Below are 18528 nucleotides of genomic sequence, written 5' to 3' on the forward strand. Positions count from 1 at the left end.
AGTCCCTCGATGTCGTCCAGGGTGCCCTGGAAGTCTCGTGTACGCTGGCGGGATGGGGGCGGCGCGAATTCCTGCGGTCGGCGGCCTTCCTGGGCTATTGGTACCTTCATGTAGAGCTGCCGCTGGGCTCGCACTGCCTGCTGCTGAGAAAGTGATTGCTTTTGCTGATATGACTTGCAATAACGACTGCGCGAAACGCCGCTATCTCGTTAGGGGTGCTACGGCAGACACCCTCTCGAGCACCCCGAAGACTTCTTGAGCCCTCGGCTGTGATGGGTTCCAGGCTGACAAAAGAACTGTCGTGTGTGCATTCGCGGACGAGAGAAAGTCTGAGGCAAGTTCGAGTGAACAAGGATGGACTCCTCAGGTCCGTCGTTTCCGTAGTGTAGCGGTTATCACGTCTGCTTCACACGCAGAAGGTCCCCGGTTCGATCCCGGGCGGGAACAGTATTTTCCTGCCTATGTCGTATTGTCCTCCAATGAGCCACGTCGTGTGTGGATCTGCTGCATGTCCCTTCGTTTGCAAGTACCACATTTATTGAATTTTTTAGTTACGATGGCAACATCACTATAAATCGTCTGTGAAGTAAGGTGCACACAAGCAGTTTCCGTGGTGTAGCGGTTATCACGTCTGCCTAACACGCAGAAGGTCCCCGGTTCGATCCCGGGCGGAAACACTTTTCCATCTCTTTAAGCAAGACGTACTAACATGCATCTGCTACCATCTGTACCCGAAACCTTCGTAATCGCCTTCACGCGTCGGACCCGAGTGTCAATTGCTCACATCGAATAAGAAATTCATTTGATATTGACGGCGAGCTTTTTGCGCTGACTCAGCCACTGACGTGCGATCACTTTGCACAAAACGCTAGGGCTCGTCCGGGATTTGAACCCGGGACCTCCTGCACCCTAAGCAGGAATCATACCCCTAGACCAACGAGCCCTGTGACACGGCAATGCCAATTATTCCAGTCCATCCATGTCGTCCAGGGTGCCATGGAGGTATCGTGTACGCTGGCGGGATGGGGGCGGTGCGAATTCCCGCGATCGGCTTCCTTCCTGGGCTATTGGTACCTTCATGTAGAGCTGCCGCTGGGCTCGCACTGAATGCTGCTGAGAAAGTGATTGCTTTTGCTGATATGACTTGCAATAACGACTGCGCGAAACGCCGCTATCTCGTTAGGGGTGCTACGGCAGACACCCTCTCGAGCACCCCGAAGACTTCTTGAGCCCTCGGCTGTGATGGGTTCCAGGCTGACAAAGGAACTGTCGTGTGTGCATTCGCGGACGAGAGAAAGTCTGAGGCAAGTTCGAGTGAACATGGATGGACTCCTCAGGTCCGTCGTTTCCGTAGTGTAGCGGTTATCACGTCTGCTTCACACGCAGAAGGTCCCCGGTTCGATCCCGGGCGGGAACAGTATTTTCCTGCCTATGTCGTATTGTCCTCCAATGAGCCACGTCGTGTGTGGATCTGCTGCATGTCCCTTCGTTTGCAAGTACCACATTTATTGAATTTTTTAGTTACGATGGCAACATCACTATAAGTCGTCTGTGAAGTAAGGTGCACACAAGCAGTTTCCGTGGTGTAGCGGTTATCACGTCTGCCTAACACGCAGAAGGTCCCCGGTTCGATCCCGGGCGGAAACACTTTTTCATCTCTTTAAGCAAGACGTACTAACATGCATCTGCTACCATCTGTACCCGAAACCTTCGTAATCGCCTTCACGCGTCGGACCCGAGTGTCAATTGCTCACATCGAATAAGAAATTCATTTGATATTGACGGCGAGCTTTTTGCGCTGACTCAGCCACTGACGTGCGATCACTTTGCACAAAACGCTAGGGCTCGTCCGGGATTTGAAATCGGGACCTCCTGCACCCTAATCAGGAATCATACCCCTAGACCAACGAGCCCTGTGACACGGCGAATGCCAATTATTCCAGTCCCTCGATGTCGTCCAGGGTGCCCTGGAAGTCTCGTGTACGCTGGCGGGATGGGGGCGGCGCGAATTCCTGCGGTCGGCGGCCTTCCTGGGCTATTGGTACCTTCATGTAGAGCTGCCGCTGGGCTCGCACTGCCTGCTGCTGAGAAAGTGATTGCTTTTGCTGATATGACTTGCAATAACGACTGCGCGAAACGCCGCTATCTCGTTAGGGGTGCTACGGCAGACACCCTCTCGAGCACCCCGAAGACTTCTTGAGCCCTCGGCTGTGATGGGTTCCAGGCTGACAAAAGAACTGTCGTGTGTGCATTCGCGGACGAGAGAAAGTCTGAGGCAAGTTCGAGTGAACAAGGATGGACTCCTCAGGTCCGTCGTTTCCGTAGTGTAGCGGTTATCACGTCTGCTTCACACGCAGAAGGTCCCCGGTTCGATCCCGGGCGGGAACAGTATTTTCCTGCCTATGTCGTATTGTCCTCCAATGAGCCACGTCGTGTGTGGATCTGCTGCATGTCCCTTCGTTTGCAAGTACCACATTTATTGAATTTTTTAGTTACGATGGCAACATCACTATAAATCGTCTGTGAAGTAAGGTGCACACAAGCAGTTTCCGTGGTGTAGCGGTTATCACGTCTGCCTAACACGCAGAAGGTCCCCGGTTCGATCCCGGGCGGAAACACTTTTCCATCTCTTTAAGCAAGACGTACTAACATGCATCTGCTACCATCTGTACCCGAAACCTTCGTAATCGCCTTCACGCGTCGGACCCGAGTGTCAATTGCTCACATCGAATAAGAAATTCATTTGATATTGACGGCGAGCTTTTTGCGCTGACTCAGCCACTGACGTGCGATCACTTTGCACAAAACGCTAGGGCTCGTCCGGGATTTGAACCCGGGACCTCCTGCACCCTAAGCAGGAATCATACCCCTAGACCAACGAGCCCTGTGACACGGCAATGCCAATTATTCCAGTCCATCCATGTCGTCCAGGGTGCCATGGAGGTATCGTGTACGCTGGCGGGATGGGGGCGGTGCGAATTCCCGCGATCGGCTTCCTTCCTGGGCTATTGGTACCTTCATGTAGAGCTGCCGCTGGGCTCGCACTGAATGCTGCTGAGAAAGTGATTGCTTTTGCTGATATGACTTGCAATAACGACTGCGCGAAACGCCGCTATCTCGTTAGGGGTGCTACGGCAGACACCCTCTCGAGCACCCCGAAGACTTCTTGAGCCCTCGGCTGTGATGGGTTCCAGGCTGACAAAGGAACTGTCGTGTGTGCATTCGCGGACGAGAGAAAGTCTGAGGCAAGTTCGAGTGAACATGGATGGACTCCTCAGGTCCGTCGTTTCCGTAGTGTAGCGGTTATCACGTCTGCTTCACACGCAGAAGGTCCCCGGTTCGATCCCGGGCGGGAACAGTATTTTCCTGCCTATGTCGTATTGTCCTCCAATGAGCCACGTCGTGTGTGGATCTGCTGCATGTCCCTTCGTTTGCAAGTACCACATTTATTGAATTTTTTAGTTACGATGGCAACATCACTATAAGTCGTCTGTGAAGTAAGGTGCACACAAGCAGTTTCCGTGGTGTAGCGGTTATCACGTCTGCCTAACACGCAGAAGGTCCCCGGTTCGATCCCGGGCGGAAACACTTTTTCATCTCTTTAAGCAAGACGTACTAACATGCATCTGCTACCATCTGTACCCGAAACCTTCGTAATCGCCTTCACGCGTCGGACCCGAGTGTCAATTGCTCACATCGAATAAGAAATTCATTTGATATTGACGGCGAGCTTTTTGCGCTGACTCAGCCACTGACGTGCGATCACTTTGCACAAAACGCTAGGGCTCGTCCGGGATTTGAAATCGGGACCTCCTGCACCCTAATCAGGAATCATACCCCTAGACCAACGAGCCCTGTGACACGGCGAATGCCAATTATTCCAGTCCCTCGATGTCGTCCAGGGTGCCCTGGAAGTCTCGTGTACGCTGGCGGGATGGGGGCGGCGCGAATTCCTGCGGTCGGCGGCCTTCCTGGGCTATTGGTACCTTCATGTAGAGCTGCCGCTGGGCTCGCACTGCCTGCTGCTGAGAAAGTGATTGCTTTTGCTGATATGACTTGCAATAACGACTGCGCGAAACGCCGCTATCTCGTTAGGGGTGCTACGGCAGACACCCTCTCGAGCACCCCGAAGACTTCTTGAGCCCTCGGCTGTGATGGGTTCCAGGCTGACAAAAGAACTGTCGTGTGTGCATTCGCGGACGAGAGAAAGTCTGAGGCAAGTTCGAGTGAACAAGGATGGACTCCTCAGGTCCGTCGTTTCCGTAGTGTAGCGGTTATCACGTCTGCTTCACACGCAGAAGGTCCCCGGTTCGATCCCGGGCGGGAACAGTATTTTCCTGCCTATGTCGTATTGTCCTCCAATGAGCCACGTCGTGTGTGGATCTGCTGCATGTCCCTTCGTTTGCAAGTACCACATTTATTGAATTTTTTAGTTACGATGGCAACATCACTATAAATCGTCTGTGAAGTAAGGTGCACACAAGCAGTTTCCGTGGTGTAGCGGTTATCACGTCTGCCTAACACGCAGAAGGTCCCCGGTTCGATCCCGGGCGGAAACACTTTTCCATCTCTTTAAGCAAGACGTACTAACATGCATCTGCTACCATCTGTACCCGAAACCTTCGTAATCGCCTTCACGCGTCGGACCCGAGTGTCAATTGCTCACATCGAATAAGAAATTCATTTGATATTGACGGCGAGCTTTTTGCGCTGACTCAGCCACTGACGTGCGATCACTTTGCACAAAACGCTAGGGCTCGTCCGGGATTTGAACCCGGGACCTCCTGCACCCTAAGCAGGAATCATACCCCTAGACCAACGAGCCCTGTGACACGGCAATGCCAATTATTCCAGTCCATCCATGTCGTCCAGGGTGCCATGGAGGTATCGTGTACGCTGGCGGGATGGGGGCGGTGCGAATTCCCGCGATCGGCTTCCTTCCTGGGCTATTGGTACCTTCATGTAGAGCTGCCGCTGGGCTCGCACTGAATGCTGCTGAGAAAGTGATTGCTTTTGCTGATATGACTTGCAATAACGACTGCGCGAAACGCCGCTATCTCGTTAGGGGTGCTACGGCAGACACCCTCTCGAGCACCCCGAAGACTTCTTGAGCCCTCGGCTGTGATGGGTTCCAGGCTGACAAAGGAACTGTCGTGTGTGCATTCGCGGACGAGAGAAAGTCTGAGGCAAGTTCGAGTGAACATGGATGGACTCCTCAGGTCCGTCGTTTCCGTAGTGTAGCGGTTATCACGTCTGCTTCACACGCAGAAGGTCCCCGGTTCGATCCCGGGCGGGAACAGTATTTTCCTGCCTATGTCGTATTGTCCTCCAATGAGCCACGTCGTGTGTGGATCTGCTGCATGTCCCTTCGTTTGCAAGTACCACATTTATTGAATTTTTTAGTTACGATGGCAACATCACTATAAGTCGTCTGTGAAGTAAAGTGCACACAAGCAGTTTCCGTGGTGTAGCGGTTATCACGTCTGCCTAACACGCAGAAGGTCCCCGGTTCGATCCCGGGCGGAAACACTTTTTCATCTCTTTAAGCAAGACGTACTAACATGCATCTGCTACCATCTGTACCCGAAACCTTCGTAATCGCCTTCACGCGTCGGACCCGAGTGTCAATTGCTCACATCGAATAAGAAATTCATTTGATATTGACGGCGAGCTTTTTGCGCTGACTCAGCCACTGACGTGCGATCACTTTGCACAAAACGCTAGGGCTCGTCCGGGATTTGAACCCGGGACCTCCTGCACCCTAAGCAGGAATCATACCCCTAGACCAACGAGCCCTGTGACACGGCGAATGCCAATTATTCCAGTCCCTCGATGTCGTCCAGGGTGCCCTGGAAGTCTCGTGTACGCTGGCGGGATGGGGGCGGCGCGAATTCCTGCGGTCGGCGGCCTTCCTGGGCTATTGGTACCTTCATGTAGAGCTGCCGCTGGGCTCGCACTGCCTGCTGCTGAGAAAGTGATTGCTTTTGCTGATATGACTTGCAATAACGACTGCGCGAAACGCCGCTATCTCGTTAGGGGTGCTACGGCAGACACCCTCTCGAGCACCCCGAAGACTTCTTGAGCCCTCGGCTGTGATGGGTTCCAGGCTGACAAAAGAACTGTCGTGTGTGCATTCGCGGACGAGAGAAAGTCTGAGGCAAGTTCGAGTGAACAAGGATGGACTCCTCAGGTCCGTCGTTTCCGTAGTGTAGCGGTTATCACGTCTGCTTCACACGCAGAAGGTCCCCGGTTCGATCCCGGGCGGGAACAGTATTTTCCTGCCTATGTCGTATTGTCCTCCAATGAGCCACGTCGTGTGTGGATCTGCTGCATGTCCCTTCGTTTGCAAGTACCACATTTATTGAATTTTTTAGTTACGATGGCAACATCACTATAAATCGTCTGTGAAGTAAGGTGCACACAAGCAGTTTCCGTGGTGTAGCGGTTATCACGTCTGCCTAACACGCAGAAGGTCCCCGGTTCGATCCCGGGCGGAAACACTTTTCCATCTCTTTAAGCAAGACGTACTAACATGCATCTGCTACCATCTGTACCCGAAACCTTCGTAATCGCCTTCACGCGTCGGACCCGAGTGTCAATTGCTCACATCGAATAAGAAATTCATTTGATATTGACGGCGAGCTTTTTGCGCTGACTCAGCCACTGACGTGCGATCACTTTGCACAAAACGCTAGGGCTCGTCCGGGATTTGAACCCGGGACCTCCTGCACCCTAAGCAGGAATCATACCCCTAGACCAACGAGCCCTGTGACACGGCGAATGCCAATTATTCCAGTCCCTCGATGTCGTCCAGGGTGCCCTGGAAGTCTCGTGTACGCTGGCGGGATGGGGGCGGCGCGAATTCCTGCGGTCGGCGGCCTTCCTGGGCTATTGGTACCTTCATGTAGAGCTGCCGCTGGGCTCGCACTGCCTGCTGCTGAGAAAGTGATTGCTTTTGCTGATATGACTTGCAATAACGACTGCGCGAAACGCCGCTATCTCGTTAGGGGTGCTACGGCAGACACCCTCTCGAGCACCCCGAAGACTTCTTGAGCCCTCGGCTGTGATGGGTTCCAGGCTGACAAAGGAACTGTCGTGTGTGCATTCGCGGACGAGAGAAAGTCTGAGGCAAGTTCGAGTGAACATGGATGGACTCCTCAGGTCCGTCGTTTCCGTAGTGTAGCGGTTATCACGTCTGCTTCACACGCAGAAGGTCCCCGGTTCGATCCCGGGCGGGAACAGTATTTTCCTGCCTATGTCGTATTGTCCTCCAATGAGCCACGTCGTGTGTGGATCTGCTGCATGTCCCTTCGTTTGCAAGTACCACATTTATTGAATTTTTTAGTTACGATGGCAACATCACTATAAGTCGTCTGTGAAGTAAGGTGCACACAAGCAGTTTCCGTGGTGTAGCGGTTATCACGTCTGCCTAACACGCAGAAGGTCCCCGGTTCGATCCCGGGCGGAAACACTTTTTCATCTCTTTAAGCAAGACGTACTAACATGCATCTGCTACCATCTGTACCCGAAACCTTCGTAATCGCCTTCACGCGTCGGACCCGAGTGTCAATTGCTCACATCGAATAAGAAATTCATTTGATATTGACGGCGAGCTTTTTGCGCTGACTCAGCCACTGACGTGCGATCACTTTGCACAAAACGCTAGGGCTCGTCCGGGATTTGAACCCGGGACCTCCTGCACCCTAAGCAGGAATCATACCCCTAGACCAACGAGCCCTGTGACACGGCGAATGCCAATTATTCCAGTCCCTCGATGTCGTCCAGGGTGCCCTGGAAGTCTCGTGTACGCTGGCGGGATGGGGGCGGCGCGAATTCCTGCGGTCGGCGGCCTTCCTGGGCTATTGGTACCTTCATGTAGAGCTGCCGCTGGGCTCGCACTGCCTGCTGCTGAGAAAGTGATTGCTTTTGCTGATATGACTTGCAATAACGACTGCGCGAAACGCCGCTATCTCGTTAGGGGTGCTACGGCAGACACCCTCTCGAGCACCCCGAAGACTTCTTGAGCCCTCGGCTGTGATGGGTTCCAGGCTGACAAAAGAACTGTCGTGTGTGCATTCGCGGACGAGAGAAAGTCTGAGGCAAGTTCGAGTGAACAAGGATGGACTCCTCAGGTCCGTCGTTTCCGTAGTGTAGCGGTTATCACGTCTGCTTCACACGCAGAAGGTCCCCGGTTCGATCCCGGGCGGGAACAGTATTTTCCTGCCTATGTCGTATTGTCCTCCAATGAGCCACGTCGTGTGTGGATCTGCTGCATGTCCCTTCGTTTGCAAGTACCACATTTATTGAATTTTTTAGTTACGATGGCAACATCACTATAAGTCGTCTGTGAAGTAAGGTGCACACAAGCAGTTTCCGTGGTGTAGCGGTTATCACGTCTGCCTAACACGCAGAAGGTCCCCGGTTCGATCCCGGGCGGAAACACTTTTTCATCTCTTTAAGCAAGACGTACTAACATGCATCTGCTACCATCTGTACCCGAAACCTTCGTAATCGCCTTCACGCGTCGGACCCGAGTGTCAATTGCTCACATCGAATAAGAAATTCATTTGATATTGACGGCGAGCTTTTTGCGCTGACTCAGCCACTGACGTGCGATCACTTTGCACAAAACGCTAGGGCTCGTCCGGGATTTGAACCCGGGACCTCCTGCACCCTAAGCAGGAATCATACCCCTAGACCAACGAGCCCTGTGACACGGCGAATGCCAATTATTCCAGTCCCTCGATGTCGTCCAGGGTGCCCTGGAAGTCTCGTGTACGCTGGCGGGATGGGGGCGGCGCGAATTCCTGCGGTCGGCGGCCTTCCTGGGCTATTGGTACCTTCATGTAGAGCTGCCGCTGGGCTCGCACTGCCTGCTGCTGAGAAAGTGATTGCTTTTGCTGATATGACTTGCAATAACGACTGCGCGAAACGCCGCTATCTCGTTAGGGGTGCTACGGCAGACACCCTCTCGAGCACCCCGAAGACTTCTTGAGCCCTCGGCTGTGATGGGTTCCAGGCTGACAAAAGAACTGTCGTGTGTGCATTCGCGGACGAGAGAAAGTCTGAGGCAAGTTCGAGTGAACAAGGATGGACTCCTCAGGTCCGTCGTTTCCGTAGTGTAGCGGTTATCACGTCTGCTTCACACGCAGAAGGTCCCCGGTTCGATCCCGGGCGGGAACAGTATTTTCCTGCCTATGTCGTATTGTCCTCCAATGAGCCACGTCGTGTGTGGATCTGCTGCATGTCCCTTCGTTTGCAAGTACCACATTTATTGAATTTTTTAGTTACGATGGCAACATCACTATAAGTCGTCTGTGAAGTAAGGTGCACACAAGCAGTTTCCGTGGTGTAGCGGTTATCACGTCTGCCTAACACGCAGAAGGTCCCCGGTTCGATCCCGGGCGGAAACACTTTTTCATCTCTTTAAGCAAGACGTACTAACATGCATCTGCTACCATCTGTACCCGAAACCTTCGTAATCGCCTTCACGCGTCGGACCCGAGTGTCAATTGCTCACATCGAATAAGAAATTCATTTGATATTGACGGCGAGCTTTTTGCGCTGACTCAGCCACTGACGTGCGATCACTTTGCACAAAACGCTAGGGCTCGTCCGGGATTTGAACCCGGGACCTCCTGCACCCTAAGCAGGAATCATACCCCTAGACCAACGAGCCCTGTGACACGGCGAATGCCAATTATTCCAGTCCCTCGATGTCGTCCAGGGTGCCCTGGAAGTCTCGTGTACGCTGGCGGGATGGGGGCGGCGCGAATTCCTGCGGTCGGCGGCCTTCCTGGGCTATTGGTACCTTCATGTAGAGCTGCCGCTGGGCTCGCACTGCCTGCTGCTGAGAAAGTGATTGCTTTTGCTGATATGACTTGCAATAACGACTGCGCGAAACGCCGCTATCTCGTTAGGGGTGCTACGGCAGACACCCTCTCGAGCACCCCGAAGACTTCTTGAGCCCTCGGCTGTGATGGGTTCCAGGCTGACAAAAGAACTGTCGTGTGTGCATTCGCGGACGAGAGAAAGTCTGAGGCAAGTTCGAGTGAACAAGGATGGACTCCTCAGGTCCGTCGTTTCCGTAGTGTAGCGGTTATCACGTCTGCTTCACACGCAGAAGGTCCCCGGTTCGATCCCGGGCGGGAACAGTATTTTCCTGCCTATGTCGTATTGTCCTCCAATGAGCCACGTCGTGTGTGGATCTGCTGCATGTCCCTTCGTTTGCAAGTACCACATTTATTGAATTTTTTAGTTACGATGGCAACATCACTATAAATCGTCTGTGAAGTAAGGTGCACACAAGCAGTTTCCGTGGTGTAGCGGTTATCACGTCTGCCTAACACGCAGAAGGTCCCCGGTTCGATCCCGGGCGGAAACACTTTTCCATCTCTTTAAGCAAGACGTACTAACATGCATCTGCTACCATCTGTACCCGAAACCTTCGTAATCGCCTTCACGCTTCGGACCCGAGTGTCAATTGCTCACATCGAATAAGAAATTCATTTGATATTGACGGCGAGCTTTTTGCGCTGACTCAGCCACTGACGTGCGATCACTTTGCACAAAACGCTAGGGCTCGTCCGGGATTTGAACCCGGGACCTCCTGCACCCTAAGCAGGAATCATACCCCTAGACCAACGAGCCCTGTGACACGGCGAATGCCAATTATTCCAGTCCCTCGATGTCGTCCAGGGTGCCCTGGAAGTCTCGTGTACGCTGGCGGGATGGGGGCGGCGCGAATTCCTGCGGTCGGCGGCCTTCCTGGGCTATTGGTACCTTCATGTAGAGCTGCCGCTGGGCTCGCACTGCCTGCTGCTGAGAAAGTGATTGCTTTTGCTGATATGACTTGCAATAACGACTGCGCGAAACGCCGCTATCTCGTTAGGGGTGCTACGGCAGACACCCTCTCGAGCACCCCGAAGACTTCTTGAGCCCTCGGCTGTGATGGGTTCCAGGCTGACAAAAGAACTGTCGTGTGTGCATTCGCGGACGAGAGAAAGTCTGAGGCAAGTTCGAGTGAACAAGGATGGACTCCTCAGGTCCGTCGTTTCCGTAGTGTAGCGGTTATCACGTCTGCTTCACACGCAGAAGGTCCCCGGTTCGATCCCGGGCGGGAACAGTATTTTCCTGCCTATGTCGTATTGTCCTCCAATGAGCCACGTCGTGTGTGGATCTGCTGCATGTCCCTTCGTTTGCAAGTACCACATTTATTGAATTTTTTAGTTACGATGGCAACATCACTATAAATCGTCTGTGAAGTAAGGTGCACACAAGCAGTTTCCGTGGTGTAGCGGTTATCACGTCTGCCTAACACGCAGAAGGTCCCCGGTTCGATCCCGGGCGGAAACACTTTTCCATCTCTTTAAGCAAGACGTACTAACATGCATCTGCTACCATCTGTACCCGAAACCTTCGTAATCGCCTTCACGCTTCGGACCCGAGTGTCAATTGCTCACATCGAATAAGAAATTCATTTGATATTGACGGCGAGCTTTTTGCGCTGACTCAGCCACTGACGTGCGATCACTTTGCACAAAACGCTAGGGCTCGTCCGGGATTTGAACCCGGGACCTCCTGCACCCTAAGCAGGAATCATACCCCTAGACCAACGAGCCCTGTGACACGGCGAATGCCAATTATTCCAGTCCCTCGATGTCGTCCAGGGTGCCCTGGAAGTCTCGTGTACGCTGGCGGGATGGGGGCGGCGCGAATTCCTGCGGTCGGCGGCCTTCCTGGGCTATTGGTACCTTCATGTAGAGCTGCCGCTGGGCTCGCACTGCCTGCTGCTGAGAAAGTGATTGCTTTTGCTGATATGACTTGCAATAACGACTGCGCGAAACGCCGCTATCTCGTTAGGGGTGCTACGGCAGACACCCTCTCGAGCACCCCGAAGACTTCTTGAGCCCTCGGCTGTGATGGGTTCCAGGCTGACAAAGGAACTGTCGTGTGTGCATTCGCGGACGAGAGAAAGTCTGAGGCAAGTTCGAGTGAACATGGATGGACTCCTCAGGTCCGTCGTTTCCGTAGTGTAGCGGTTATCACGTCTGCTTCACACGCAGAAGGTCCCCGGTTCGATCCCGGGCGGGAACAGTATTTTCCTGCCTATGTCGTATTGTCCTCCAATGAGCCACGTCGTGTGTGGATCTGCTGCATGTCCCTTCGTTTGCAAGTACCACATTTATTGAATTTTTTAGTTACGATGGCAACATCACTATAAGTCGTCTGTGAAGTAAGGTGCACACAAGCAGTTTCCGTGGTGTAGCGGTTATCACGTCTGCCTAACACGCAGAAGGTCCCCGGTTCGATCCCGGGCGGAAACACTTTTTCATCTCTTTAAGCAAGACGTACTAACATGCATCTGCTACCATCTGTACCCGAAACCTTCGTAATCGCCTTCACGCGTCGGACCCGAGTGTCAATTGCTCACATCGAATAAGAAATTCATTTGATATTGACGGCGAGCTTTTTGCGCTGACTCAGCCACTGACGTGCGATCACTTTGCACAAAACGCTAGGGCTCGTCCGGGATTTGAACCCGGGACCTCCTGCACCCTAAGCAGGAATCATACCCCTAGACCAACGAGCCCTGTGACACGGCGAATGCCAATTATTCCAGTCCCTCGATGTCGTCCAGGGTGCCCTGGAAGTCTCGTGTACGCTGGCGGGATGGGGGCGGCGCGAATTCCTGCGGTCGGCGGCCTTCCTGGGCTATTGGTACCTTCATGTAGAGCTGCCGCTGGGCTCGCACTGCCTGCTGCTGAGAAAGTGATTGCTTTTGCTGATATGACTTGCAATAACGACTGCGCGAAACGCCGCTATCTCGTTAGGGGTGCTACGGCAGACACCCTCTCGAGCACCCCGAAGACTTCTTGAGCCCTCGGCTGTGATGGGTTCCAGGCTGACAAAAGAACTGTCGTGTGTGCATTCGCGGACGAGAGAAAGTCTGAGGCAAGTTCGAGTGAACAAGGATGGACTCCTCAGGTCCGTCGTTTCCGTAGTGTAGCGGTTATCACGTCTGCTTCACACGCAGAAGGTCCCCGGTTCGATCCCGGGCGGGAACAGTATTTTCCTGCCTATGTCGTATTGTCCTCCAATGAGCCACGTCGTGTGTGGATCTGCTGCATGTCCCTTCGTTTGCAAGTACCACATTTATTGAATTTTTTAGTTACGATGGCAACATCACTATAAGTCGTCTGTGAAGTAAGGTGCACACAAGCAGTTTCCGTGGTGTAGCGGTTATCACGTCTGCCTAACACGCAGAAGGTCCCCGGTTCGATCCCGGGCGGAAACACTTTTTCATCTCTTTAAGCAAGACGTACTAACATGCATCTGCTACCATCTGTACCCGAAACCTTCGTAATCGCCTTCACGCGTCGGACCCGAGTGTCAATTGCTCACATCGAATAAGAAATTCATTTGATATTGACGGCGAGCTTTTTGCGCTGACTCAGCCACTGACGTGCGATCACTTTGCACAAAACGCTAGGGCTCGTCCGGGATTTGAACCCGGGACCTCCTGCACCCTAAGCAGGAATCATACCCCTAGACCAACGAGCCCTGTGACACGGCGAATGCCAATTATTCCAGTCCCTCGATGTCGTCCAGGGTGCCCTGGAAGTCTCGTGTACGCTGGCGGGATGGGGGCGGCGCGAATTCCTGCGGTCGGCGGCCTTCCTGGGCTATTGGTACCTTCATGTAGAGCTGCCGCTGGGCTCGCACTGCCTGCTGCTGAGAAAGTGATTGCTTTTGCTGATATGACTTGCAATAACGACTGCGCGAAACGCCGCTATCTCGTTAGGGGTGCTACGGCAGACACCCTCTCGAGCACCCCGAAGACTTCTTGAGCCCTCGGCTGTGATGGGTTCCAGGCTGACAAAAGAACTGTCGTGTGTGCATTCGCGGACGAGAGAAAGTCTGAGGCAAGTTCGAGTGAACAAGGATGGACTCCTCAGGTCCGTCGTTTCCGTAGTGTAGCGGTTATCACGTCTGCTTCACACGCAGAAGGTCCCCGGTTCGATCCCGGGCGGGAACAGTATTTTCCTGCCTATGTCGTATTGTCCTCCAATGAGCCACGTCGTGTGTGGATCTGCTGCATGTCCCTTCGTTTGCAAGTACCACATTTATTGAATTTTTTAGTTACGATGGCAACATCACTATAAGTCGTCTGTGAAGGAAGGTGCACACAAGCAGTTTCCGTGGTGTAGCGGTTATCACGTCTGCCTAACACGCAGAAGGTCCCCGGTTCGATCCCGGGCGGAAACACTTTTTCATCTCTTTAAGCAAGACGTACTAACATGCATCTGCTACCATCTGTACCCGAAACCTTCGTAATCGCCTTCACGCGTCGGACCCGAGTGTCAATTGCTCACATCGAATAAGAAATTCATTTGATATTGACGGCGAGCTTTTTGCGCTGACTCAGCCACTGACGTGCGATCACTTTGCACAAAACGCTAGGGCTCGTCCGGGATTTGAACCCGGGACCTCCTGCACCCTAAGCAGGAATCATACCCCTAGACCAACGAGCCCTGTGACACGGCGAATGCCAATTATTCCAGTCCCTCGATGTCGTCCAGGGTGCCCTGGAAGTCTCGTGTACGCTGGCGGGATGGGGGCGGCGCGAATTCCTGCGGTCGGCGGCCTTCCTGGGCTATTGGTACCTTCATGTAGAGCTGCCGCTGGGCTCGCACTGCCTGCTGCTGAGAAAGTGATTGCTTTTGCTGATATGACTTGCAATAACGACTGCGCGAAACGCCGCTATCTCGTTAGGGGTGCTACGGCAGACACCCTCTCGAGCACCCCGAAGACTTCTTGAGCCCTCGGCTGTGATGGGTTCCAGGCTGACAAAAGAACTGTCGTGTGTGCATTCGCGGACGAGAGAAAGTCTGAGGCAAGTTCGAGTGAACAAGGATGGACTCCTCAGGTCCGTCGTTTCCGTAGTGTAGCGGTTATCACGTCTGCTTCACACGCAGAAGGTCCCCGGTTCGATCCCGGGCGGGAACAGTATTTTCCTGCCTATGTCGTATTGTCCTCCAATGAGCCACGTCGTGTGTGGATCTGCTGCATGTCCCTTCGTTTGCAAGTACCACATTTATTGAATTTTTTAGTTACGATGGCAACATCACTATAAATCGTCTGTGAAGTAAGGTGCACACAAGCAGTTTCCGTGGTGTAGCGGTTATCACGTCTGCCTAACACGCAGAAGGTCCCCGGTTCGATCCCGGGCGGAAACACTTTTCCATCTCTTTAAGCAAGACGTACTAACATGCATCTGCTACCATCTGTACCCGAAACCTTCGTAATCGCCTTCACGCGTCGGACCCGAGTGTCAATTGCTCACATCGAATAAGAAATTCATTTGATATTGACGGCGAGCTTTTTGCGCTGACTCAGCCACTGACGTGCGATCACTTTGCACAAAACGCTAGGGCTCGTCCGGGATTTGAACCCGGGACCTCCTGCACCCTAAGCAGGAATCATACCCCTAGACCAACGAGCCCTGTGACACGGCGAATGCCAATTATTCCAGTCCCTCGATGTCGTCCAGGGTGCCCTGGAAGTCTCGTGTACGCTGGCGGGATGGGGGCGGCGCGAATTCCTGCGGTCGGCGGCCTTCCTGGGCTATTGGTACCTTCATGTAGAGCTGCCGCTGGGCTCGCACTGCCTGCTGCTGAGAAAGTGATTGCTTTTGCTGATATGACTTGCAATAACGACTGCGCCAAACGCCGCTATCTCGTTAGGGGTGCTACGGCAGACACCCTCTCGAGCACCCCGAAGACTTCTTGAGCCCTCGGCTGTGATGGGTTCCAGGCTGACAAAGGAACTTTCGTGTGTGCATTCGCGGACGAGAGAAAGTCTGAGGCAAGTTCGAGTGAACATGGATGGACTCCTCAGGTCCGTCGTTTCCGTAGTGTAGCGGTTATCACGTCTGCTTCACACGCAGAAGGTCCCCGGTTCGATCCCGGGCGGGAACAGTATTTTCCTGCCTATGTCGTATTGTCCTCCAATGAGCCACGTCGTGTGTGGATCTGCTGCATGTCCCTTCGTTTGCAAGTACCACATTTATTGAATTTTTTAGTTACGATGGCAACATCACTATAAGTCGTCTGTGAAGTAAGGTGCACACAAGCAGTTTCCGTGGTGTAGCGGTTATCACGTCTGCCTAACACGCAGAAGGTCCCCGGTTCGATCCCGGGCGGAAACACTTTTTCATCTCTTTAAGCAAGACGTACTAACATGCATCTGCTACCATCTGTACCCGAAACCTTCGTAATCGCCTTCACGCGTCGGACCCGAGTGTCAATTGCTCACATCGAATAAGAAATTCATTTGATATTGACGGCGAGCTTTTTGCGCTGACTCAGCCACTGACGTGCGATCACTTTGCACAAAACGCTAGGGCTCGTCCGGGATTTGAACCCGGGACCTCCTGCACCCTAAGCAGGAATCATACCCCTAGACCAACGAGCCCTGTGACACGGCGAATGCCAATTATTCCAGTCCCTCGATGTCGTCCAGGGTGCCCTGGAAGTCTCGTGTACGCTGGCGGGATGGGGGCGGCGCGAATTCCTGCGGTCGGCGGCCTTCCTGGGCTATTGGTACCTTCATGTAGAGCTGCCGCTGGGCTCGCACTGCCTGCTGCTGAGAAAGTGATTGCTTTTGCTGATATGACTTGCAATAACGACTGCGCGAAACGCCGCTATCTCGTTAGGGGTGCTACGGCAGACACCCTCTCGAGCACCCCGAAGACTTCTTGAGCCCTCGGCTGTGATGGGTTCCAGGCTGACAAAAGAACTGTCGTGTGTGCATTCGCGGACGAGAGAAAGTCTGAGGCAAGTTCGAGTGAACAAGGATGGACTCCTCAGGTCCGTCGTTTCCGTAGTGTAGCGGTTATCACGTCTGCTTCACACGCAGAAGGTCCCCGGTTCGATCCCGGGCGGGAACAGTATTTTCCTGCCTATGTCGTATTGTCCTCCAATGAGCCACGTCGTGTGTGGATCTGCTGCATGTCCCTTCGTTTGCAAGTACCACATTTATTGAATTTTTTAGTTACGATGGCAACATCACTATAAATCGTCTGTGAAGTAAGGTGCACACAAGCAGTTTCCGTGGTGTAGCGGTTATCACGTCTGCCTAACACGCAGAAGGTCCCCGGTTCGATCCCGGGCGGAAACACTTTTCCATCTCTTTAAGCAAGACGTACTAACATGCATCTGCTACCATCTGTACCCGAAACCTTCGTAATCGCCTTCACGCGTCGGACCCGAGTGTCAATTGCTCACATCGAATAAGAAATTCATTTGATATTGACGGCGAGCTTTTTGCGCTGACTCAGCCACTGACGTGCGATCACTTTGCACAAAACGCTAGGGCTCGTCCGGGATTTGAACCCGGGACCTCCTGCACCCTAAGCAGGAATCATACCCCTAGACCAACGAGCCCTGTGACACGGCGAATGCCAATTATTCCAGTCCCTCGATGTCGTCCAGGGTGCCCTGGAAGTCTCGTGTACGCTGGCGGGATGGGGGCGGCGCGAATTCCTGCGGTCGGCGGCCTTCCTGGGCTATTGGTACCTTCATGTAGAGCTGCCGCTGGGCTCGCACTGCCTGCTGCTGAGAAAGTGATTGCTTTTGCTGATATGACTTGCAATAACGACTGCGCGAAACGCCGCTATCTCGTTAGGGGTGCTACGGCAGACACCCTCTCGAGCACCCCGAAGACTTCTTGAGCCCTCGGCTGTGATGGGTTCCAGGCTGACAAAAGAACTGTCGTGTGTGCATTCGCGGACGAGAGAAAGTCTGAGGCAAGTTCGAGTGAACAAGGATGGACTCCTCAGGTCCGTCGTTTCCGTAGTGTAGCGGTTATCACGTCTGCTTCACACGCAGAAGGTCCCCGGTTCGATCCCGGGCGGGAACAGTATTTTCCTGCCTATGTCGTATTGTCCTCCAATGAGCCACGTCGTGTGTGGATCTGCTGCATGTCCCTTCGTTTGCAAGTACCACATTTATTGAATTTTTTAGTTACGATGGCAACATCACTATAAATCGTCTGTGAAGTAAGGTGCACACAAGCAGTTTCCGTGGTGTAGCGGTTATCACGTCTGCCTAACACGCAGAAGGTCCCCGGTTCGATCCCGGGCGGAAACACTTTTCCATCTCTTTAAGCAAGACGTACTAACATGCATCTGCTACCATCTGTACCCGAAACCTTCGTAATCGCCTTCACGCGTCGGACCCGAGTGTCAATTGCTCACATCGAATAAGAAATTCATTTGATATTGACGGCGAGCTTTTTGCGCTGACTCAGCCACTGACGTGCGATCACTTTGCACAAAACGCTAGGGCTCGTCCGGGATTTGAACCCGGGACCTCCTGCACCCTAAGCAGGAATCATACCCCTAGACCAACGAGCCCTGTGACACGGCGAATGCCAATTATTCCAGTCCCTCGATGTCGTCCAGGGTGCCCTGGAAGTCTCGTGTACGCTGGCGGGATGGGGGCGGCGCGAATTCCTGCGGTCGGC

General features: G+C 53.4%; 55 non-coding genes across 55 annotated transcripts; 38 read left to right on the forward strand and 17 right to left on the reverse strand.

Annotated features, from left to right (window-relative positions):
• Positions 1 to 374: 374 nt before the first annotated feature.
• On the forward strand, positions 375 to 447 carry Trnav-cac (transfer RNA valine (anticodon CAC)). Its single transcript has one exon. It is a non-coding gene; the product is annotated as a tRNA-Val (tRNA).
• A 157-nt stretch (positions 448 to 604) lies between these two features.
• Positions 605 to 677, forward strand: Trnav-aac (transfer RNA valine (anticodon AAC)). Its single transcript has one exon. It is a non-coding gene; the product is annotated as a tRNA-Val (tRNA).
• Positions 678 to 871: 194 nt separating this feature from the next.
• Positions 872 to 943, reverse strand: Trnap-agg (transfer RNA proline (anticodon AGG)). Its single transcript has one exon. It is a non-coding gene; the product is annotated as a tRNA-Pro (tRNA).
• Positions 944 to 1344: 401 nt separating this feature from the next.
• Trnav-cac (transfer RNA valine (anticodon CAC)) lies at positions 1345 to 1417 on the forward strand. Its single transcript has one exon. It is a non-coding gene; the product is annotated as a tRNA-Val (tRNA).
• Positions 1418 to 1574: 157 nt separating this feature from the next.
• Positions 1575 to 1647, forward strand: Trnav-aac (transfer RNA valine (anticodon AAC)). The gene has a single exon. It is a non-coding gene; the product is annotated as a tRNA-Val (tRNA).
• Positions 1648 to 2315: 668 nt separating this feature from the next.
• Positions 2316 to 2388, forward strand: Trnav-cac (transfer RNA valine (anticodon CAC)). Its single transcript has one exon. It is a non-coding gene; the product is annotated as a tRNA-Val (tRNA).
• A 157-nt stretch (positions 2389 to 2545) lies between these two features.
• On the forward strand, positions 2546 to 2618 carry Trnav-aac (transfer RNA valine (anticodon AAC)). The gene has a single exon. It is a non-coding gene; the product is annotated as a tRNA-Val (tRNA).
• A 194-nt stretch (positions 2619 to 2812) lies between these two features.
• Trnap-agg (transfer RNA proline (anticodon AGG)) lies at positions 2813 to 2884 on the reverse strand. Its single transcript has one exon. It is a non-coding gene; the product is annotated as a tRNA-Pro (tRNA).
• A 401-nt stretch (positions 2885 to 3285) lies between these two features.
• Trnav-cac (transfer RNA valine (anticodon CAC)) lies at positions 3286 to 3358 on the forward strand. Its single transcript has one exon. It is a non-coding gene; the product is annotated as a tRNA-Val (tRNA).
• A 157-nt stretch (positions 3359 to 3515) lies between these two features.
• On the forward strand, positions 3516 to 3588 carry Trnav-aac (transfer RNA valine (anticodon AAC)). Its single transcript has one exon. It is a non-coding gene; the product is annotated as a tRNA-Val (tRNA).
• Positions 3589 to 4256: 668 nt separating this feature from the next.
• On the forward strand, positions 4257 to 4329 carry Trnav-cac (transfer RNA valine (anticodon CAC)). Its single transcript has one exon. It is a non-coding gene; the product is annotated as a tRNA-Val (tRNA).
• A 157-nt stretch (positions 4330 to 4486) lies between these two features.
• On the forward strand, positions 4487 to 4559 carry Trnav-aac (transfer RNA valine (anticodon AAC)). The gene has a single exon. It is a non-coding gene; the product is annotated as a tRNA-Val (tRNA).
• Positions 4560 to 4753: 194 nt separating this feature from the next.
• On the reverse strand, positions 4754 to 4825 carry Trnap-agg (transfer RNA proline (anticodon AGG)). Its single transcript has one exon. It is a non-coding gene; the product is annotated as a tRNA-Pro (tRNA).
• A 401-nt stretch (positions 4826 to 5226) lies between these two features.
• Positions 5227 to 5299, forward strand: Trnav-cac (transfer RNA valine (anticodon CAC)). Its single transcript has one exon. It is a non-coding gene; the product is annotated as a tRNA-Val (tRNA).
• Positions 5300 to 5456: 157 nt separating this feature from the next.
• Trnav-aac (transfer RNA valine (anticodon AAC)) lies at positions 5457 to 5529 on the forward strand. Its single transcript has one exon. It is a non-coding gene; the product is annotated as a tRNA-Val (tRNA).
• Positions 5530 to 5723: 194 nt separating this feature from the next.
• Positions 5724 to 5795, reverse strand: Trnap-agg (transfer RNA proline (anticodon AGG)). Its single transcript has one exon. It is a non-coding gene; the product is annotated as a tRNA-Pro (tRNA).
• Positions 5796 to 6197: 402 nt separating this feature from the next.
• On the forward strand, positions 6198 to 6270 carry Trnav-cac (transfer RNA valine (anticodon CAC)). The gene has a single exon. It is a non-coding gene; the product is annotated as a tRNA-Val (tRNA).
• Positions 6271 to 6427: 157 nt separating this feature from the next.
• Positions 6428 to 6500, forward strand: Trnav-aac (transfer RNA valine (anticodon AAC)). The gene has a single exon. It is a non-coding gene; the product is annotated as a tRNA-Val (tRNA).
• A 194-nt stretch (positions 6501 to 6694) lies between these two features.
• On the reverse strand, positions 6695 to 6766 carry Trnap-agg (transfer RNA proline (anticodon AGG)). The gene has a single exon. It is a non-coding gene; the product is annotated as a tRNA-Pro (tRNA).
• A 402-nt stretch (positions 6767 to 7168) lies between these two features.
• Trnav-cac (transfer RNA valine (anticodon CAC)) lies at positions 7169 to 7241 on the forward strand. The gene has a single exon. It is a non-coding gene; the product is annotated as a tRNA-Val (tRNA).
• Positions 7242 to 7398: 157 nt separating this feature from the next.
• On the forward strand, positions 7399 to 7471 carry Trnav-aac (transfer RNA valine (anticodon AAC)). The gene has a single exon. It is a non-coding gene; the product is annotated as a tRNA-Val (tRNA).
• Positions 7472 to 7665: 194 nt separating this feature from the next.
• Positions 7666 to 7737, reverse strand: Trnap-agg (transfer RNA proline (anticodon AGG)). The gene has a single exon. It is a non-coding gene; the product is annotated as a tRNA-Pro (tRNA).
• A 402-nt stretch (positions 7738 to 8139) lies between these two features.
• Trnav-cac (transfer RNA valine (anticodon CAC)) lies at positions 8140 to 8212 on the forward strand. Its single transcript has one exon. It is a non-coding gene; the product is annotated as a tRNA-Val (tRNA).
• A 157-nt stretch (positions 8213 to 8369) lies between these two features.
• On the forward strand, positions 8370 to 8442 carry Trnav-aac (transfer RNA valine (anticodon AAC)). The gene has a single exon. It is a non-coding gene; the product is annotated as a tRNA-Val (tRNA).
• Positions 8443 to 8636: 194 nt separating this feature from the next.
• Trnap-agg (transfer RNA proline (anticodon AGG)) lies at positions 8637 to 8708 on the reverse strand. Its single transcript has one exon. It is a non-coding gene; the product is annotated as a tRNA-Pro (tRNA).
• Positions 8709 to 9110: 402 nt separating this feature from the next.
• On the forward strand, positions 9111 to 9183 carry Trnav-cac (transfer RNA valine (anticodon CAC)). The gene has a single exon. It is a non-coding gene; the product is annotated as a tRNA-Val (tRNA).
• Positions 9184 to 9340: 157 nt separating this feature from the next.
• Positions 9341 to 9413, forward strand: Trnav-aac (transfer RNA valine (anticodon AAC)). The gene has a single exon. It is a non-coding gene; the product is annotated as a tRNA-Val (tRNA).
• A 194-nt stretch (positions 9414 to 9607) lies between these two features.
• Trnap-agg (transfer RNA proline (anticodon AGG)) lies at positions 9608 to 9679 on the reverse strand. The gene has a single exon. It is a non-coding gene; the product is annotated as a tRNA-Pro (tRNA).
• A 402-nt stretch (positions 9680 to 10081) lies between these two features.
• Positions 10082 to 10154, forward strand: Trnav-cac (transfer RNA valine (anticodon CAC)). Its single transcript has one exon. It is a non-coding gene; the product is annotated as a tRNA-Val (tRNA).
• Positions 10155 to 10311: 157 nt separating this feature from the next.
• On the forward strand, positions 10312 to 10384 carry Trnav-aac (transfer RNA valine (anticodon AAC)). Its single transcript has one exon. It is a non-coding gene; the product is annotated as a tRNA-Val (tRNA).
• A 194-nt stretch (positions 10385 to 10578) lies between these two features.
• Positions 10579 to 10650, reverse strand: Trnap-agg (transfer RNA proline (anticodon AGG)). The gene has a single exon. It is a non-coding gene; the product is annotated as a tRNA-Pro (tRNA).
• Positions 10651 to 11052: 402 nt separating this feature from the next.
• Positions 11053 to 11125, forward strand: Trnav-cac (transfer RNA valine (anticodon CAC)). The gene has a single exon. It is a non-coding gene; the product is annotated as a tRNA-Val (tRNA).
• Positions 11126 to 11282: 157 nt separating this feature from the next.
• Positions 11283 to 11355, forward strand: Trnav-aac (transfer RNA valine (anticodon AAC)). The gene has a single exon. It is a non-coding gene; the product is annotated as a tRNA-Val (tRNA).
• A 194-nt stretch (positions 11356 to 11549) lies between these two features.
• Positions 11550 to 11621, reverse strand: Trnap-agg (transfer RNA proline (anticodon AGG)). Its single transcript has one exon. It is a non-coding gene; the product is annotated as a tRNA-Pro (tRNA).
• A 402-nt stretch (positions 11622 to 12023) lies between these two features.
• Positions 12024 to 12096, forward strand: Trnav-cac (transfer RNA valine (anticodon CAC)). Its single transcript has one exon. It is a non-coding gene; the product is annotated as a tRNA-Val (tRNA).
• Positions 12097 to 12253: 157 nt separating this feature from the next.
• Trnav-aac (transfer RNA valine (anticodon AAC)) lies at positions 12254 to 12326 on the forward strand. The gene has a single exon. It is a non-coding gene; the product is annotated as a tRNA-Val (tRNA).
• Positions 12327 to 12520: 194 nt separating this feature from the next.
• Trnap-agg (transfer RNA proline (anticodon AGG)) lies at positions 12521 to 12592 on the reverse strand. The gene has a single exon. It is a non-coding gene; the product is annotated as a tRNA-Pro (tRNA).
• A 402-nt stretch (positions 12593 to 12994) lies between these two features.
• Positions 12995 to 13067, forward strand: Trnav-cac (transfer RNA valine (anticodon CAC)). The gene has a single exon. It is a non-coding gene; the product is annotated as a tRNA-Val (tRNA).
• A 157-nt stretch (positions 13068 to 13224) lies between these two features.
• On the forward strand, positions 13225 to 13297 carry Trnav-aac (transfer RNA valine (anticodon AAC)). The gene has a single exon. It is a non-coding gene; the product is annotated as a tRNA-Val (tRNA).
• Positions 13298 to 13491: 194 nt separating this feature from the next.
• Positions 13492 to 13563, reverse strand: Trnap-agg (transfer RNA proline (anticodon AGG)). Its single transcript has one exon. It is a non-coding gene; the product is annotated as a tRNA-Pro (tRNA).
• Positions 13564 to 13965: 402 nt separating this feature from the next.
• Positions 13966 to 14038, forward strand: Trnav-cac (transfer RNA valine (anticodon CAC)). The gene has a single exon. It is a non-coding gene; the product is annotated as a tRNA-Val (tRNA).
• A 157-nt stretch (positions 14039 to 14195) lies between these two features.
• Trnav-aac (transfer RNA valine (anticodon AAC)) lies at positions 14196 to 14268 on the forward strand. The gene has a single exon. It is a non-coding gene; the product is annotated as a tRNA-Val (tRNA).
• A 194-nt stretch (positions 14269 to 14462) lies between these two features.
• Positions 14463 to 14534, reverse strand: Trnap-agg (transfer RNA proline (anticodon AGG)). Its single transcript has one exon. It is a non-coding gene; the product is annotated as a tRNA-Pro (tRNA).
• A 402-nt stretch (positions 14535 to 14936) lies between these two features.
• On the forward strand, positions 14937 to 15009 carry Trnav-cac (transfer RNA valine (anticodon CAC)). The gene has a single exon. It is a non-coding gene; the product is annotated as a tRNA-Val (tRNA).
• A 157-nt stretch (positions 15010 to 15166) lies between these two features.
• On the forward strand, positions 15167 to 15239 carry Trnav-aac (transfer RNA valine (anticodon AAC)). The gene has a single exon. It is a non-coding gene; the product is annotated as a tRNA-Val (tRNA).
• Positions 15240 to 15433: 194 nt separating this feature from the next.
• On the reverse strand, positions 15434 to 15505 carry Trnap-agg (transfer RNA proline (anticodon AGG)). Its single transcript has one exon. It is a non-coding gene; the product is annotated as a tRNA-Pro (tRNA).
• Positions 15506 to 15907: 402 nt separating this feature from the next.
• Trnav-cac (transfer RNA valine (anticodon CAC)) lies at positions 15908 to 15980 on the forward strand. Its single transcript has one exon. It is a non-coding gene; the product is annotated as a tRNA-Val (tRNA).
• Positions 15981 to 16137: 157 nt separating this feature from the next.
• Trnav-aac (transfer RNA valine (anticodon AAC)) lies at positions 16138 to 16210 on the forward strand. Its single transcript has one exon. It is a non-coding gene; the product is annotated as a tRNA-Val (tRNA).
• Positions 16211 to 16404: 194 nt separating this feature from the next.
• Positions 16405 to 16476, reverse strand: Trnap-agg (transfer RNA proline (anticodon AGG)). Its single transcript has one exon. It is a non-coding gene; the product is annotated as a tRNA-Pro (tRNA).
• Positions 16477 to 16878: 402 nt separating this feature from the next.
• Trnav-cac (transfer RNA valine (anticodon CAC)) lies at positions 16879 to 16951 on the forward strand. The gene has a single exon. It is a non-coding gene; the product is annotated as a tRNA-Val (tRNA).
• Positions 16952 to 17108: 157 nt separating this feature from the next.
• On the forward strand, positions 17109 to 17181 carry Trnav-aac (transfer RNA valine (anticodon AAC)). Its single transcript has one exon. It is a non-coding gene; the product is annotated as a tRNA-Val (tRNA).
• Positions 17182 to 17375: 194 nt separating this feature from the next.
• On the reverse strand, positions 17376 to 17447 carry Trnap-agg (transfer RNA proline (anticodon AGG)). The gene has a single exon. It is a non-coding gene; the product is annotated as a tRNA-Pro (tRNA).
• A 402-nt stretch (positions 17448 to 17849) lies between these two features.
• Trnav-cac (transfer RNA valine (anticodon CAC)) lies at positions 17850 to 17922 on the forward strand. Its single transcript has one exon. It is a non-coding gene; the product is annotated as a tRNA-Val (tRNA).
• A 157-nt stretch (positions 17923 to 18079) lies between these two features.
• On the forward strand, positions 18080 to 18152 carry Trnav-aac (transfer RNA valine (anticodon AAC)). The gene has a single exon. It is a non-coding gene; the product is annotated as a tRNA-Val (tRNA).
• A 194-nt stretch (positions 18153 to 18346) lies between these two features.
• On the reverse strand, positions 18347 to 18418 carry Trnap-agg (transfer RNA proline (anticodon AGG)). Its single transcript has one exon. It is a non-coding gene; the product is annotated as a tRNA-Pro (tRNA).
• Positions 18419 to 18528: the final 110 nt, after the last annotated feature.

The sequence above is a fragment of the Schistocerca serialis genome, unplaced genomic scaffold (assembly GCF_023864345.2).
Source record: "Schistocerca serialis cubense isolate TAMUIC-IGC-003099 unplaced genomic scaffold, iqSchSeri2.2 HiC_scaffold_755, whole genome shotgun sequence".
NCBI lineage: Eukaryota > Metazoa > Arthropoda > Insecta > Orthoptera > Acrididae > Schistocerca > Schistocerca serialis.